The following is a 16,001-nucleotide window of genomic DNA, read 5'->3' on the forward strand; positions in this document are numbered from 1 at the left end:
GGTCCTGAACTGCAGGGTCTGAGGGTTACAGCTGCTCTGAGCTACCTTCTAAGGATTCTGGGAGCCAAAACCAGGTGATCTTATTTTATATGTATAGGTATCTTGCCTGTGTATATGTCTGTACTATCTATATGCAGTGTCCATGGAGGCCAAGAAAGGCCATCAAATCTCCTGGAACTTGAGTTGATTTTGAGTAACCATTTGGGTGCTAGAATCAAACCCAGTCCTCTCCAGAAGAGCAGACAGCTCTTTTTAAACTGCTGAGCCATCTTTCTAGACCCCTTATTTTCTTACCTTAATTCTGTATTAAGGGAACTGGGGATTCATGATACCATTCTATTCTGTTTAGCTTGAAACTCTGTCTCATAGGTGCTATAAAAAATAGTAACACAGTCATAAAAGAACTATAGCTTCAATAAGTGTAATAGCTGATCTTAGCTTTAAGAATTTAGGAATTGAGGCTGGTGTGATGTTACACGCTGTGAAGCACCACTTGAAAGGTATAAGCTCTCAAGGCCAGTCTCATTAACAGCAAGTTTGAGGCTACCTTAGCAGCATGTGAGAAGTTATCTCAAAAATGGGAAGAGAAAAAGGAGGCATGCATGTGCACACACACACACACACTAGAACACACACACTAGAACACACACACACACACACACACGCTGGGAAATGAAGAACTCTCCAATGTAAAGAAATAGGGGAAATCATGTTTCTCTGAGTCTGGAAGGAAACACTATACTACAAGGCAATCAACAAATGAAATAAGGCCAAGAGGTTTTATATTCTGTATCTCCCTAAAACTAGTTTTAAGCTTTCTGTATGAAATAACAGGAACTCCTTAAGCTGGTCTAGGAGGAATATAGTGGAGGAATGGATCTATTAAATCCACAAAAGGTCACAGTTCTATCAGAACTTGTTTACTAAAATTCTACCAAGATACTAATAAATATACTAATAAAATTCTACTAAAATGCTAATCTACATAAGCACAATATGCCCAACAAAAATGCTTCTTAAACAGTGTCTGTCTACAAGAAAGCCTAAAAGTGTAGTATAGGAGCATAAGACATACTAAGTAGAAACTACAGTCCAAGCATGGTGACTCATGCCTATGAGTCACCTTGAGTACTTTCTTGGTACTCAAGAAGGCAAGGCAGAGCCTGGCGGTGGTGGCAGCACTCTGGGAGGTAGAGGCAGGTGGATTTCTGAGTTCAAGGCCAGCCTGGTCTATAGAGTGAGTTCCAGGACAGCCAGGGCCACACAGAGAAACCCTGTCTCGAAAAAAAAAACAAATCCAAAAAAAAGAGGAAATAGTAATTAATTACTGTCATAAGTTTATTCTAAGAAACAGGCTAATGCGATGTAGAGAACAGCAGCTTCTTCTTGAATGAAAGTCGGCTTAGAACCCACTGGAGCCATGTCTGGTCGTGCAGGTTCATTATCCAGGTACTCTTAGAGGCCAAGGCTTCTGAATTCAGGTTAAAGAGTGAGATCCAGACCAACCTGGGAAACTTGGTGAGATTGGGTCTCAAAACAAAACTTAGGAAGACAACTAAGACTAAAGACCTGAGTTCAATCCAGGAACCCGTATTACAGAATGACAAGCTAGCTGAGTCCTGCTAAGTTTCCTCTGACCTCCATACACTGGCCGCATACACACCAATAAATCAAAATTTGAAGCTGTATGATTTATATTTATGATTAGGATGGGGAAAAAAGGAAAGAACAAGCTCAACTATAACACTGATTTTATTTCTAAAGTCCACAGTGAAAATAAACAAAAGAAAAGAAACTTTTATGTGCTGGGCGATAACAGCTTGGTGGCAACAATGCTGTGTGGCAAGCATGCCTGAAGGAAGCGCTGAGTTCAAATCCCAGAATCCCAGCCATGGTGGAACACACATGCCTATACCAGAAGCATTACAGAAGCAGAAACAGGAAGATCATAAGTCCAAGGCTACACAGCGAGCACGAGGCCTACATGAGTGCTTGGGCCTTGCTACTCCTCCAGAGTATCCAAGTTCAGTTCCCAGAGCCCACGTCCTGTGGCTCACACCTACCTTAAACTCCAGCTCTGAGAGAGTTGACGCCCTCTTCTGAGGGCACCAAATACACATGGCATTCACCCACTCGTAACAGCCACCCTTAAGAAAGAAGTAAAGATACGCGGGCTGGTGAGACGGTGTAAGTAGATAAAAGTGTGTGCAGCACAAGCATAGAATCTGAGTTCAATCCTGGGAACCTACATAAACGTGCAAGGAGAAAACTATCTCCACAAAGTTGTCTTGGAACTGTTCATACCGGCAATAATAAAACAAAATTTAAACAGGCTGCTTGGTACAATTCTAATATGGCAGTGGCTATGTTCTGTGGATGCTAACCTAGGAAGAAACAGAAGTGTGAGACTTAAATATGCACAAACAGTAATAAGAGAGGTACAGACAGGAAATGAAAAAAATCAAGTTGTTCACGGAATACTTCTTAAATAATTCAAGAGGAAAACAACCCAAAATCATGTAGTAAATCAGAAGAAAACCAACCTAGACACATACACAAGGGTGGATGCAGATGTGGTAGAAAGAAGAATTGACCTGGAAAAGCTGGCTACACTCCTGGGTCTCCTGTCTGTTGGGATCAAAAGGATATGCAGGCTTGAGTGCCTGAGACATTGAAGCAGAAAGCAGAGCACAAATGGCTCAGGCCCATCACCTCAGCAGTCAAGGAGACTGGGGCAGGAGGAGGGCAGCACACTTACAGCTGGGTCTGCTTAGGTTGGAACAACCTCATCACATTAAGTATTACTAGGCCTTAATTCCTTCCTGACTTTCCTGAAATTATAGGACACATCTCACATAAGACAGAGCTGTAGCTTTCAATCATTTTTGATTACTAACATCTCAGAAAAGAAAATGCAAAAACATACATTTAGAATTCCAAATTCTAACACTACTAGTTTGGATCAGATGTTAACCTCCAAGAGTCACATCTAGATTCACTCGTCCCACCCACGATGGGACTGACACAGGCCACATCTTCCCTTGCCTCCCTCCTTCAGCTTTGCTGACTTTCATTTCCTGAAACACAATTGAGTGTTATCCTCCTTGGGGACTTTGTTGTCTGTCTTCCTGCCTCACTGACTTACCAGTTTCTACAGATAGCTGCGGCTTCCTAGTCTTTGTGCTAGCTTTTAAATGTTACTTCCTCAAAGACCCTCCTGGGCACCTAAAATACACATCCAAACACAATGTCAATATATTCTGTTTTTGTTATGGTAGAATGTTCTAACTCCCCAGTTAGTCTGCCCAGGCCTCATGCCAACTTCCTACTCGGCCTTATGGGCATTGATTTTTGTTTTTTGTTTTCTTCTGCTTACATTCTCTTTTGCCATCAGTAAATTCAGGTTTTAAAGGGCTGGAGAGCTGGCTCAGCAGTTAAAAGCACCAACTGCTCTTCCGAAGGTCCTGAGTTCAAATCCCAGCAACCACATGGTGAATCACAACCATCTGTAACAAGATCTGACACCCTCTTCTGGTGTGTCTGAAGACAGCTACAGTGTACTTACATGTAATAAAATAAGTAAAACTTAAAAAAGGGGGGAGTGGTGCAAAAAAACATATCCAATTCATTCATTCTTTAATCCAGGCACACGGAAGAGAATTGCCCTACATGGGAACTGAAGAAAAACTGACTGACTACTGAGAACAGTTTGCGAGAGACAGTGGGATCAGGAAGTGAGTGTCTAAATAACGTAAGTGATGCCGTACATGTGCACACTCTCATCCTAGCCCAGGAGGCTGAAGAAGCAAAGGGAGTTTTCCACAGGTGCTGATGCTAAGTAACCCAACTTTGCTTGCATATGAAGATGGCTTCTGAGTGCTAAACTTGAAACCAACACAATGTCTGTGAGGAGAGGGAGAGGGAGAGGGATACTTGCTGAGAGCAAAGAAAAGAGAAAATCAGGAATCGTTCTTACCCTTTGAAACTTGAAAAAAAAAACAAAACCCTGAGATAAAGGCACATGTACTTGCAAAAAGTACTACTCACAAGAAGCCTACGAGAAAACACTGGCAGGGCTACCATCTGAGAGAGTGGTTTCCTACAGAGCAAGCCTCAAGTGTAGCTAAGTTAAGTATATTCATACATGCCAAGGAACAGGTGTGTGCCAGAAAAGGAAGGGGAACTCTATCAGCATCAAAGGAAAAGTCAGAAAGAAATGCTAGCAGGGACCATGGCCGTTAAGGCCCCGTGAGAGAAAGAGTCTGAGTGCTGGACAACAGCAGATTAATAAGGTCATTTTATACAGCGTCTGTGCCAGCTCTTTCTCAAATAACTTTCTGGTTATGGCATCTGACTCCCTGTTACGTCTACCCATAGAAACACAGACACTTGTCCACAATGACAAATACTGGCTTTCCAGTTTTAACTTTCAGATTTGTGAGATTAGTTCATCTACGGCCAAAGAAATTACCTTGCTCTTAGTTCAAATTACATACTTATGCAAAAGATAAGGAAAATAAAGGATAGCTGGCATGAGAGGCCAGGATGTAAAACCCAAGTTCAATACCTGGGACCAACATAGTAGAAAAAGAGAACTGACTCCACAAGTTGTCCGCTGAACATTCATGCACACTATGGCACAGTGGTGTGTGTGTGTGTGTGTGTGTGTGTACATATACACAGAAAGGGAAAGAAAAAAAAGAGCTTAGGAATAAAACAGACTATAAAATACCATGGGTAGCTGAGGTGAATTCAAATCAGATGACTATATTCATCTTTTCCCAGTGTCACACTGTAGACAGGCTTGCCCCAGTACAGTATTTATACCTTAGAAATTATTATACACCAGGGGTTTCACTTGCTCAAGGGCAGTTGGTCATCATTTATATATAGTCCATGTTACTTTGATATTGTCGTCTGGCTCCAGAAAACGGAAGCTCTGAAGCACTCCTCTTTTACCGTCAGTAGATGGTTATCTAAACACTGTGAGATGGGGGCTGGAGAGATGGCTCAGGGTACGTAGCACAAATGGTTCTTCCAGAGGACCCTGCTTCAATTCCTAGCATCCACGGGGTAGACCACAACAATCCATAACTCCAGTCCTAAGGGATACAAATGCCAACTCCTGGCCTTTCAGGGCACTAGGCACTCAAGTGGCACACAAACAAACCCACCCCTACACAGAACACCTATACACATAAAATACTTAAAGTCTAAGATGCAAAAACTTATAGTTTCAGTGCAGTAGGATAATGCAGTGAGACCCTGTCTCTGAAAAAAAAAAGTCAATGAATAAGAAGGAAACTTTTATGTCTCTCAATCAAGAGAGACATAGCTCTTGATCTATGCTGGTATTATCATTTTTCTAGAATTAATACCAACCAGAGATGATTATGTCCAAGAACTCCTACTTTCTCTGTATTAAAAGTAAATTGCAGAGGCTGAGCATGGTGGCACATACCTTTAATTCCAATACTAGGGAAGAAGATAGGGCAGGTGGTTGTAAGTTCAAAGCCAATCTGGTTTAAGTTCAAAGCCAACCTGGTCTACATGGGGTTCCAGACTATATAGACCCTGTCTTGAAAACAAGAACAATAACAAAAAGGAAATTACATGAGCCTATTACTGGAATGTGCATTCTTCTTTTACACCAGTGGCAAACCCTACTGTGAAACCAACTCTGCCTTAACAGCTTCAGTTTCTGAACCTGTTTCCCCCCACATTTCTAAAGTAAAATAGTTCACTTGCTATGCAGATTATGGCGTGATCACTAAAGAATAATCAAGTTTCTTTGTTGGAGGCACCAGAGTACATATCTGCACAGGCCCAATCTCCAAACCAAGGAGTATTTCCAAATACAAAGAACTGCTGGAATGCCTCTGGCTCAGCAGCCTCCAGAGAAGCATGGGGCATATCCACTTTCCAGCCCACAGTCAAGGGCCAAAGTCTCCACTAGAGCACTCCTGAGGAGGAGGCTACAGAGGTCTCATCCCGCCAGCCCTTCCCCAACAATTTTATTTCAAACACTAAGTCCCTGATTTAGAAATCAGAATACAATTCCCCTGGAACAAAAGTCAATTTAAATTGGCTTGTATCTGACATGCACTTTTTCATTTTCAGATATTAATCGTCATTCATATCAATCTCTGTTAGAAAACCAATGATACTCAGAGTTCTAAAGTGAGACACTAATGCCTTTATCACTGGAACCTCTATACAAATGAAGGGGGAAGAAAGATCAGAACAACTATGTGTGGAGCAGGGAGAAAAGGTCAGGGGGCAAATGACTTGGAAAGGGGAAGACCTATGAGTGTAGGAAACAACTGTGACCCACGTGACATGGTGCCTAGGAGCCTAGGACTTGGGAAGGGAAGGCAGCAGGAGTTCAAGGTCATCGTCAAGAGCAGCCTGAGCCACAGGAGACCTTGTCTCAAAAAGGAGGGTAGAGTATATAGGGCTGGGGAGATGCTCAGCAAGAGGTCCTGAGTCCAGACCCCTAGGCACTCTCAGAGAACAGTCCGAATCACCTCTATCTCCAGTGCAGAAGAAGCACAAGCTTAACTTTATTTGGAATGGAAATGAATTTTGGGGAAAAGCTGATAGATAAGCCTTGTGTAGAGAGCAGTTCCAAGCTAAGTGTGCTCAAGGAGGTGTGCACTGCGGAGACAACAAGTTTGACACCAGCCTGGAATCACACCAGGTTCTAAGTTAATCTGGCCTACATAGCACGATTGTCTTAGAGAGAGAGAAAAAAAGGAAAGGGAGGAGAGGGAGGGGGGAGGGGGGAGAACCCAGTGTTGTGGTGTATATTTGTAATCTTAGCATTCTGGAGGCTGAGACAGAAGATTGCCCATAAGTTCAAAGCTTTAAAAGCAGGAAAAGGCAGGATGAGAGGAGAGAGCACACAAGAGAGCGAGTGAGTGCCCAAACAGTGTTGCCCTGGTAGCAAAAAAGGAGAGGAGACTGGAAGGAAACAAACAAGGCAGTGAGGCGCTACTGCAGGAGCATGGGAGAGGAGTACAGGTAGTGGGATAACTGTTGGCCTGCCAAGCCTGGCTACCTGCGTTCAAGCCATGGAATCTGTAAGGGTGGAAAGAGAACATTTCATAATGTTGTTCTCTGTCCTTTTGCTACAGGGGCACATGCACCACCTACCCCACACCATCATTCACACACACAAATGATTTTTAAAAATTACTCAATATAAACCAAGTATACTTCCAAATAAAGTTGAAGTTTTAGAGTGTAAACTTTCAAAGTTGGAAACACAAGGCCAAGCACAGTGGTACACGTATTTAATCCCAGCACTTGAGAGGCAGATCCTACAGGCATATCTCTGAGTTTGAGGCCAGCCTGGTCCATAGAGTGAGTTGCAGGACATCCAGGGCTATGTAGAGAGACCCTGTCTCAACACACACACACACACACCCATAACTAATTGGAAAACACAGTATTTAAGTCAATTGGCGTCATTATAAAATAAAGAAAAGCCTAAGTGTCTATTGTTTATATAAAAATCAGTGCTGGTCCATGAAGCGTCCACGGCTACCCAACCACTGCCGCATTCTCCATACATCAATATCCAGCTACCAGTCTAAGCCTGTTTGTCTCATCTAAGCCCCACTACTGTCTCATAAGGACACCAATACATTTTACAAATTAAGATTAAAAGCCTTCCCTCAGGACCTCTGAAGATGGAGGAGAACCAAGTCTGACTGGGCTGGCCCTGTTCTTGCCTGCACTCCCAGCCTTTATACCTACACTGGATAGCATCTGAAAAGAGGACAAATGTAACCCCTCAACTAACAACACACGAGTGCTTCTTGTTTTTCCTCAGAACTCAGGACAGAGCTTAGGACCCAGGCGGGTCATTGGCCTAAGGAGATAAAGTTACCACCCAAGCAGCCACCAGGTACAACACCTACTGCCAGGAGAATATGACTTTATAGTGCCAAATACCAGCTCGCAGATCAACATTTAAACAGCACATCTGTGAACAGGACAGCCCACAGAGAAATGAAAAGATCCCTGTCAATCAGATATTGCATCACAATATACTGTATGAGGTCAGGTCACATGACACACTGTGGACGAGGACAAGTTCTAACTGACCCAGGTTTCAACAGAAGCCTTATGAAAGTAATTTTATCTCTGAGACACTCCCCTGGTAACGTGGGCCACACTCCCTGACACCCAGTCCAGAGAGTTATCAGAACGGTAATATAGAATTTAGTAGTTCAGAGTGAAAGCTCCAAACTTGGGAAGCCTAAGCTGACTGCCGTAGTCTGCAATTTTACCTAACCTAAGCCTTAGTTCTTCCTCTTTAAACACCATTAGTTATCTCCTATAGTCATTTTGAGGACAAGAAAGCCATACAGAGTGCTAAAAGGAAAAAAAAAAAAAGTACATGCTGAGCACAGAACACACTGCCGTGCTGGCTGGTATTGCTGCTACTGATAATATGTCTTGGCTTCGAGGAGGTATTCATAGGACCTCTGCCACTAGTGTAAGCCTCAGGTAATGACAACCAATCTCCACCACCACCACCACCACCACCACCACCACCACCACCACCACGAGGCATGGTCTTTAGGGGAAGCTACGCCTTTCCCTGAGGTTGTGAAAGTAACTTTTATAGCTTTACAGGAATGAGAGAAACATATTTCATAAAACTAAAACCACTGGCTTGCCTCCCTTTGGTTAAAGGAAGGGTTCTTGAAGTGCTTCAGTCCTACAGGCAGGCAGACAATACCCTTACCCTAGAAACACCTCTCTCTGGCTCTCAAAGCATGCAGACAAGAGCACTGAGAAGAGTGAGGCACAGCAGCATCCACTCAACAGTGGGACTTAAGCCTTGAAGAGCTGCTTGCTTACACCTAGGTGCTACTTACACAACAGTGGCAAGACCAGGCTATGTGGCCCAAACTAAACTGGCCATCTTTCAGAAGAATTCTGTATGTCAGTGTGCAGCTGCCTCTGAACCTCCCTGGCCACAAAGCTACAAAGATGTTGATCTCCATGGGTTTTCCTTTCAACAGTTAGTTAGGATATAGAAACAAGACCTAAAGCAGTTAAAAGCGACCCTTAGCAAACTAAAATATTCCTTGACCTCTTTCAACCTAAGTCCATTTAGCCAAATGTACTTTTTCACATCAAGACAAAACAAAACCCATACCCCCCCCCCCCAGTCTGAGAGTGCTTTCTCAGATGCATTTTAAACTTTAAAATGGCTCATATTTCTCCACCTGCTTTTTTCTTGAAATAATTGTTGATTTTCCTAAGCAGATAATTACATCTGTTTCAGGATTCTAAAAACAAAATGTTAATGGGCATTATAACTAACTGGCATAATCTTCCATTAAAGGTATATAATTCATCCGGATATAGCTTATGCCTATAAACCTAGCACCTCAGAGGCTGAGACAGGAAGACGGCTGGGGGTTTAAGGTCCAGGCAGGGTTATGCAGCTCAAAAACATTTCAGTTCCCCATGCAGATACTCAATTTAAGGAGTAGTCAAGAAGAAACAAGAGAATAATCTTGCCATTAGCTTTCTCCACCACAGAAACCAACACACTTGGCTTCCGCAGTTTGACCAATTTTTGTCCTAAATTTTTCAGTTATTTGAAATAGAATATGTACAAATGGTTAATAATTTTGTGGGGTTATTTGTTTTGTTTTGTTTTTGTCAAGACAGGGTTTCTCTGTGTAGCCCTGGCTGTCCTGGAACTCACTCTGTAGACCAGGCTGTCCTCAAACTCAGAAATCCACCTGTCTCTGCTGGGATTAAAGGCGTGCACCACCACTGCCTGGTGGGCGCGTTTTCTGTTCTGTTTCATTGTTTCCTCTGAAGGAAGGGTCGGTGTGTGGGAGTACAGGCCAGAGGCCAGAGGCCAGTGTGTCTTCTCGCTCTACCATGAGAGTCAAGTGCAGGTAACCAGCCCCAGCAGCCAGCCTCCACCCACTGGACCACCCTGCCAGTCATAGCCACTCACTATTTTTCATTTGTCTGAAAAATATTTTTCTATGTCTGACTTCTAACTGAAATTTTAAAAAAGAAAAAAGAAAAAAGAAGAAAGCACAAACATATACAAAAATACCCAAACAAACAAAAACTCAAACAAAAATAAGAAAACAAAAACTCTTAAACAAACAACAAATCCAGGACGGAGCAGATCCATTCTATCCAGGCTGCAGCACTGACTTCAGATGCACCAGCCACACTTTATTTTGAAAACTAAGAAAAAGAAACCCACTCTTCTACTATAGACTCCATTTCTGACAATGGAGGTGGAAGGCTTCGAGGTTACGTTATACAGTACACAGAACATCCTGTTCACTTGCTTAATACCTCAACTCATGGCCACAGCAAATGGCCAAACCACCTGCAGGAGTCCCATCTGTTCAGTCTTACACTCTCCCTACAAACTCACAGTCCCGTCCTTCTGTTCTGTTTATTTTAGAATGCCCACCTTCTATCCAATTGCTCCACTCCGGGCCAAGGTGTAAACACGCATCGACATCTGCTAAATGCAGACATAATTCTGAGAGCACCAGCCTGCAGTCAGGAGCCACTGTCAAACTGTGCAGACAGATCTGTGCTTAAGGGTATACATACTGAGTTGGAGAAGGTGATAGAGTAAGGCTGACAGGATCTGCATGTGCCTAAAGGTCCCAAGAAGAGAGCCCAGGCAGGGATATGGTATGGTACATCCATTCAGCACTTTCCATTTCAAGCATGATTCCCTCAGAAAACTCTTCACAGATTAATATACACTAATAACAAGGCTTTATTTTAGTGATAGCATGAAGGAAAGTATCTAATTTAAGAAGTAGTTAAAACTTTAACTGTAAGATCCAGGAAAGTGAATCTACATGCACAGGATTCTCCTCAATTAAACAGAGCAAACCTCGGCCAGTGTGTAGTGCACACCTGCACCTCCACTCTCAGGAGGCAAGGGCAGGAGGGGCACGAGGTAAGGCAGCCTGGTCTACAGACCAGCTCCAAAGACAAAGAGGAACAAATGTAAAAACAGAGTTGAAGCTGGAAAGATAGATGGCCCAGTGGTTAGCAGCACTGACTGCTCCACAGAGGACAAAGTTTGATTCCCAGCACCACACAGTGGCTTACAACCATATGCAACTTGAGTCGCAGTGGATCTGCTGCTCTCCCTGGACTTTTGCAAGCATGCAAGTGGTCCACAGACATACGTGCAGGTAGAACATCCATACTATCAAATAATACAAATTTTAGAAAAAGAACCAAAACAAAGCTAAAATAGCCTCATGAAAGACACTTTCCAAAAATACAAATTCTTAAAATTACCAACCCAACACCAAACTCTACCTATCCTACCTGACAACAAAGAACACCTGTGACACTCAGCTGCTGAGCGACTAAAACAGAGCAGCCTGGGTGAGGCTCAGCACATCACGTGCCAGGCTGCAAACATTTTCACACTAGGATAGCCAATTACCCACCTAAGATCAGCTTACAAGAAAAACCATTCCTACTGTTGTAAAAGGTAAAAAGCAGATGGAGAAACTTACAAGTTTGAAACTAAAATTTAAAACTCAGCAAGATGTAGGACACTGGGCTGGAGTGGTCCCCAGTTAAAATCCCAGCAACCACATGGTGGCTCATAACCATCTGTAATGGGATCTGACGCCCTCTTCTGGTGTGTCTGAAGCCTGCTACAGTGTACTTACATATACTAAATTAAAAAAAAAAAAAGATGTAGGACACATGCCAATCAATAATTTCTATCTTTAGAGAGTCTGAAGTAGGATCACAAACTCCAGGCCACTGTGTGCAACAGAACAAGAGCCTGTCTCAAAACAAAGTGGGCTGACTATAACATCAGTTATGGTCAAAGCTGAAGAGAGTCTAATGCTAGTTAGCCCAGGCTGCCCTCACCTTTAACTTGAGCCTTCTTGGTGCTGAGCCTATGAGCATGCCACACTGAGCATGGTTCTGATTTTTAAACACTACAATTTCTAGTCAAAAATAAAACAAAACACTACTGTCTTATATCCCACCTCTGAATGCTTGCAACATAAAACTCATCTCCCAGCTACATGTCTACAAGCTGTCCCCGCTGCTCATCCCCTGGTATTACAAATCCCAAGCAGTCACTTAACACCTCGTCCTTCTTGTCAGTTTACAGTCTATGCTTCTGACAAGCCCTCTCTTTTCTCCCAACTTTTCTTCAACTTCACTGCTCCTTCAAAAAGCCCTTTCATGACCAAGATCAGGTATTATCTTCCCACAGCCTCTTCTGCCTAAATGAGCCGAGATGTGTATCCCTCTCTCCTCTGTGTACCTGACACTCGAAGAAAGTTGAAAAAGTCAGGCTGAGGAGATGCTCAGTGGTTAAGAACACTGACTGTTCTTTCAGTGGTCCTGAGTTAAATTCCCAGCAACCATGCCAGCTCACAACCATTGAGCTGTACTCCCATGAGCTCTGATGCCTTCATCTAGTGTGCAGATGTAGAAGCAAACCAAAGACCCATATACACAAATAATCTTCAGGAAAATATCTAACTCACCCTCCTGGATTCAAGCTTCCTAGAGTAAGAGCCATGTCTCAACCAAGAGGGAGAAGAGCCATGGATTTGCTCCTCTTGGCATGACCACTTTGCAAAGTCTGAAAGAAAACCCTGAACAGTATCTGATTACAGAAGAGTATGAACAATGATGGTGGTAAATGTGGCTAATCCCAGAGACAGAGGCAGACCACTCTGAATTCGAAGCCAGCCTAGTCTACAGAGGTGAGTTCCAGGGCTACATTTAAAAAAAAAAAAAACTCTCCCAGAAAAAAAACCCAAAAGAATAAATGAAAGAAAGAAAAAGTTTCGTGTACAAAAATTAATAAAATGCATGTGTATTACCTTCAAACTTTTCACAAAGTATATATAAAACAAAAATGTTGTGCTTAAACTTGAGCCCCTTTCCCCAAATACCTTATCTAGAATATGCAAACATTCAAAAATGTCCTGAACCCAAAACACTTGCAATCTTGAGAATTCCAGATTAGAAACACTTGGCCTATAATGAGCCAAATTTAGGTTATAATACAGTATTTGGTCCTGGAGAGATGGCTCAGTGGTTATGAGCTTACCAGAAGTCTTAGATACCCAGCAGCAACATGGCTGGTCACAACTGAACCCTAGATCCTACTTACCCATAGGTCACAAGTGCTACTACCATAGGCATGAACCACCACATCAAATGAAAGCCTGGTGTTCTTAAAAAAAAAAAAAAGGACTACAGAACAAACAGGAAAGAGAAATTTATATATTATTTGAACAAATCTTGGCCAGGTCTTTGTCTCATCTACTGAATCATCCTGCTTTTTCAGACAGCCCTGAAAAACAAAACTGAAACAAGATAAGGACAAGTCTCCCACTAACATACACAATAACAGATTTGCCTTGCTGCACAGAACGCAGCGAAAAGATGCTTTCCATCAGACAAGGGCGACCACTATCCTGCCTTAATCTTACCACCTATAATATAGTCCTACAGTTGGCAAATGTTTGACCTAAACACGGAAAATGTAGAAATGCCTGGGTAGGCAGGTGATGCATTAACTTGGGCTAGCATTATAGGAACAGTCTTTCATAAAACTTTACCTAATTCCAGGATCCATTTCTAGAAATGAAAGGGTAACATCATCTCATCCTGGGCTTAATCTTTCCAATGGTACAGTGCTTGTCTGTTACGTCCAAAGCCTCAGAGTTTGATTCCTTAAATGGAGGGATGGTCCCTGAAAACCCATGGTGAGGTTTCAAACAGCCTCCATAGATACATATTTTTTCTAAGAGTTCTCCTTTCATTGACTGATAAGAGACACCAGAAGAGTATGAAGTGAAATCCAATAGATTCCAGAGTAGTCCCAGATCAGCAGATCAGCCTGTCCACCAACAGAAACCTGCACTGTTGGTCAGACACACTTGCACTCTAGTACGTACAGACTTAGGAGTAACTTATTTATATCCACCAATCACCTTCCATTCTTTCTTATTTGCCTCTTATCACTATGACACCCAGTTTCTTTAGAGAAGCATTCTCTGGTGTGGTCTCATTTATGTAACCCCAGCACTTGGGAGAGTTGTGACAAGGAATGCCAAAAAGTACAAATGCTCTGCGAAGTACAAAGTTCAAAGCCAGCCTGGGCTGTAAAGTAAATTCCACTAGATTACAGTGTAAGACTCTATTAACAGAAACAACAAAGAATCAATTGTGAACTTTTCCAAAGTTTGATCACTACTCTGTACTTATGTTTAAAGTACATTGAAGAACTGGGCAATGGTGGTACACACCTTTAATTCCGATACTAGAAGGCACAGGCAGGCAAATCTCAAATTCAGGATAGCCTGATTTACACAGCAAGTTCCATGCCAGCAAGAGCTACATAGTAATAATAAATGGCAAACTATATGTACTACTTATTCAGATGTTATGATCAGAAAACAGTACAATATTAGTAACAATGCATTAACTTTGTTTTAAAAAAAAAAAATTGTGTCCTGTGCTCATATGTGCAGGTGCCTGCAGTGGCCAAACAAGGGCACCAGGCCCCCTTAAGGTGGAGTTACAGGCCACTGTAAACTGTCTAGTGTGGTGCTGGGAACTGAACATGAGTGCTCTGAGTACAGCAAGTTTCTTAACCACTGCATCATCTCTCCCCCACCACCTACCCCCTTTATGAAACACTCACTATGTGGCCCAGACTGGACTAGAAGTTACTATCTACTGTAGCCCAAAATGGAACATGTAGGTTCCAAGTGAACCCCTCCCCCAACCCCAATCCCAACCCCCCGGGAGCAGGACTACAGGCAAGGGGCCCTGTGCTTGTTTCTTCTTTTTGGTTTCATTTGTTTTGTGAAGTCTTGCTCGGGCTCAACCTTTTTACTCCCTTATCCTCCTCCTTCAGCCTCCGGATCAAAGCCATCTTTAAACAGATATAACTAAGACAATGTGAAGAAGGGAACGAACGATGCAGAACATAAATATCCCTCACAAGCTCACGTTTTAAAAATGTGAACCTAACTAGTAGCACAGTGTTGGGAAGCTGTGAAAGTTTCAGGTAGAGCCTAGCTAGAGAAAGGAGGTCGCTGGAGAAAAGGCCCGAGGGTGTGAGGGTGTGTGTGTCTGTATGTCTGTCTCTTCCCCCTCCCCACCAGGCGTTCTCTGCCCCACAGGCTACAATCCCCCTCAAACCATGAGTAAATTAATGTCTACTTATGGAAATGAGAAAGTAACTAATACACTACTCAAGGTGCACCTAGGATTCTCCACCAGCATTCTCAAGGGAGGCAGGAGGACCAGGAGTTCAGGGCCAGACCGGGCTGCAGAGCAAAGCCATGGTAAGCACTTAGTATGTGCTTTAATCCAAGCACTCATGAGGCAGACAGGCAGGCCTCTGAGAGCTCAAGGTCAGCCAGGGCTACAGTGAGCCTTGTATCAAAAAACAGGAAAAAAAAAGAAAATAGTGTAGGAAAAGGAAGAGATGACACAAAGCCCAAATACAGTGGGGAGAATAAATACTAAACAAAAGGCAAATGGCTATGCATAGAGAGAACAAGGTTTACAAGTCTTACATGATATGTGTATTTGTGGGGTTCAAGGAGCCAAGCTCAGGACAACTTCCTGCATGCCCTACCACCCAACTACAGGCACGGCCCCCCTGATCCAGGTTGAACTGGTTGGCGCTAGCTAGCGTGGTAGCCCTCAAACTTTTGACCCTCCCCTGCCTTACTCAGCCTTCAGAGTACTAAGATTAGAGGTGTGGTTGGGATGCCTGGCTCTTATGATTATTTTTAAAATTTGCATTCTAGCACTGCTGTCTAGTCTTCTGACAGTGGAATACTCCAACAACAGAAACATTACCACCTGCCCAGAGTCAATTTAATGCCTGATATGAACAATTAATGCAGCATAACCTGTATCTTAGGAATCAAACTGCAATTCTATGGTTCTCTCCACACGAAGATACT

General features: G+C 42.9%; 1 protein-coding gene across 2 annotated transcripts in view; it reads right to left on the reverse strand.

Annotated features, from left to right (window-relative positions):
- Ube2h (ubiquitin conjugating enzyme E2 H) overlaps positions 1-16,001 on the reverse strand; it is an 85,305-nt gene that overhangs the window by 49,587 nt on the left and 19,717 nt on the right. The window lies entirely within an intron of this gene.

Source organism: Apodemus sylvaticus, chromosome 2 (genome assembly GCF_947179515.1).
Source record: "Apodemus sylvaticus chromosome 2, mApoSyl1.1, whole genome shotgun sequence".
In the NCBI taxonomy this organism is placed as follows: domain Eukaryota; kingdom Metazoa; phylum Chordata; class Mammalia; order Rodentia; family Muridae; genus Apodemus; species Apodemus sylvaticus.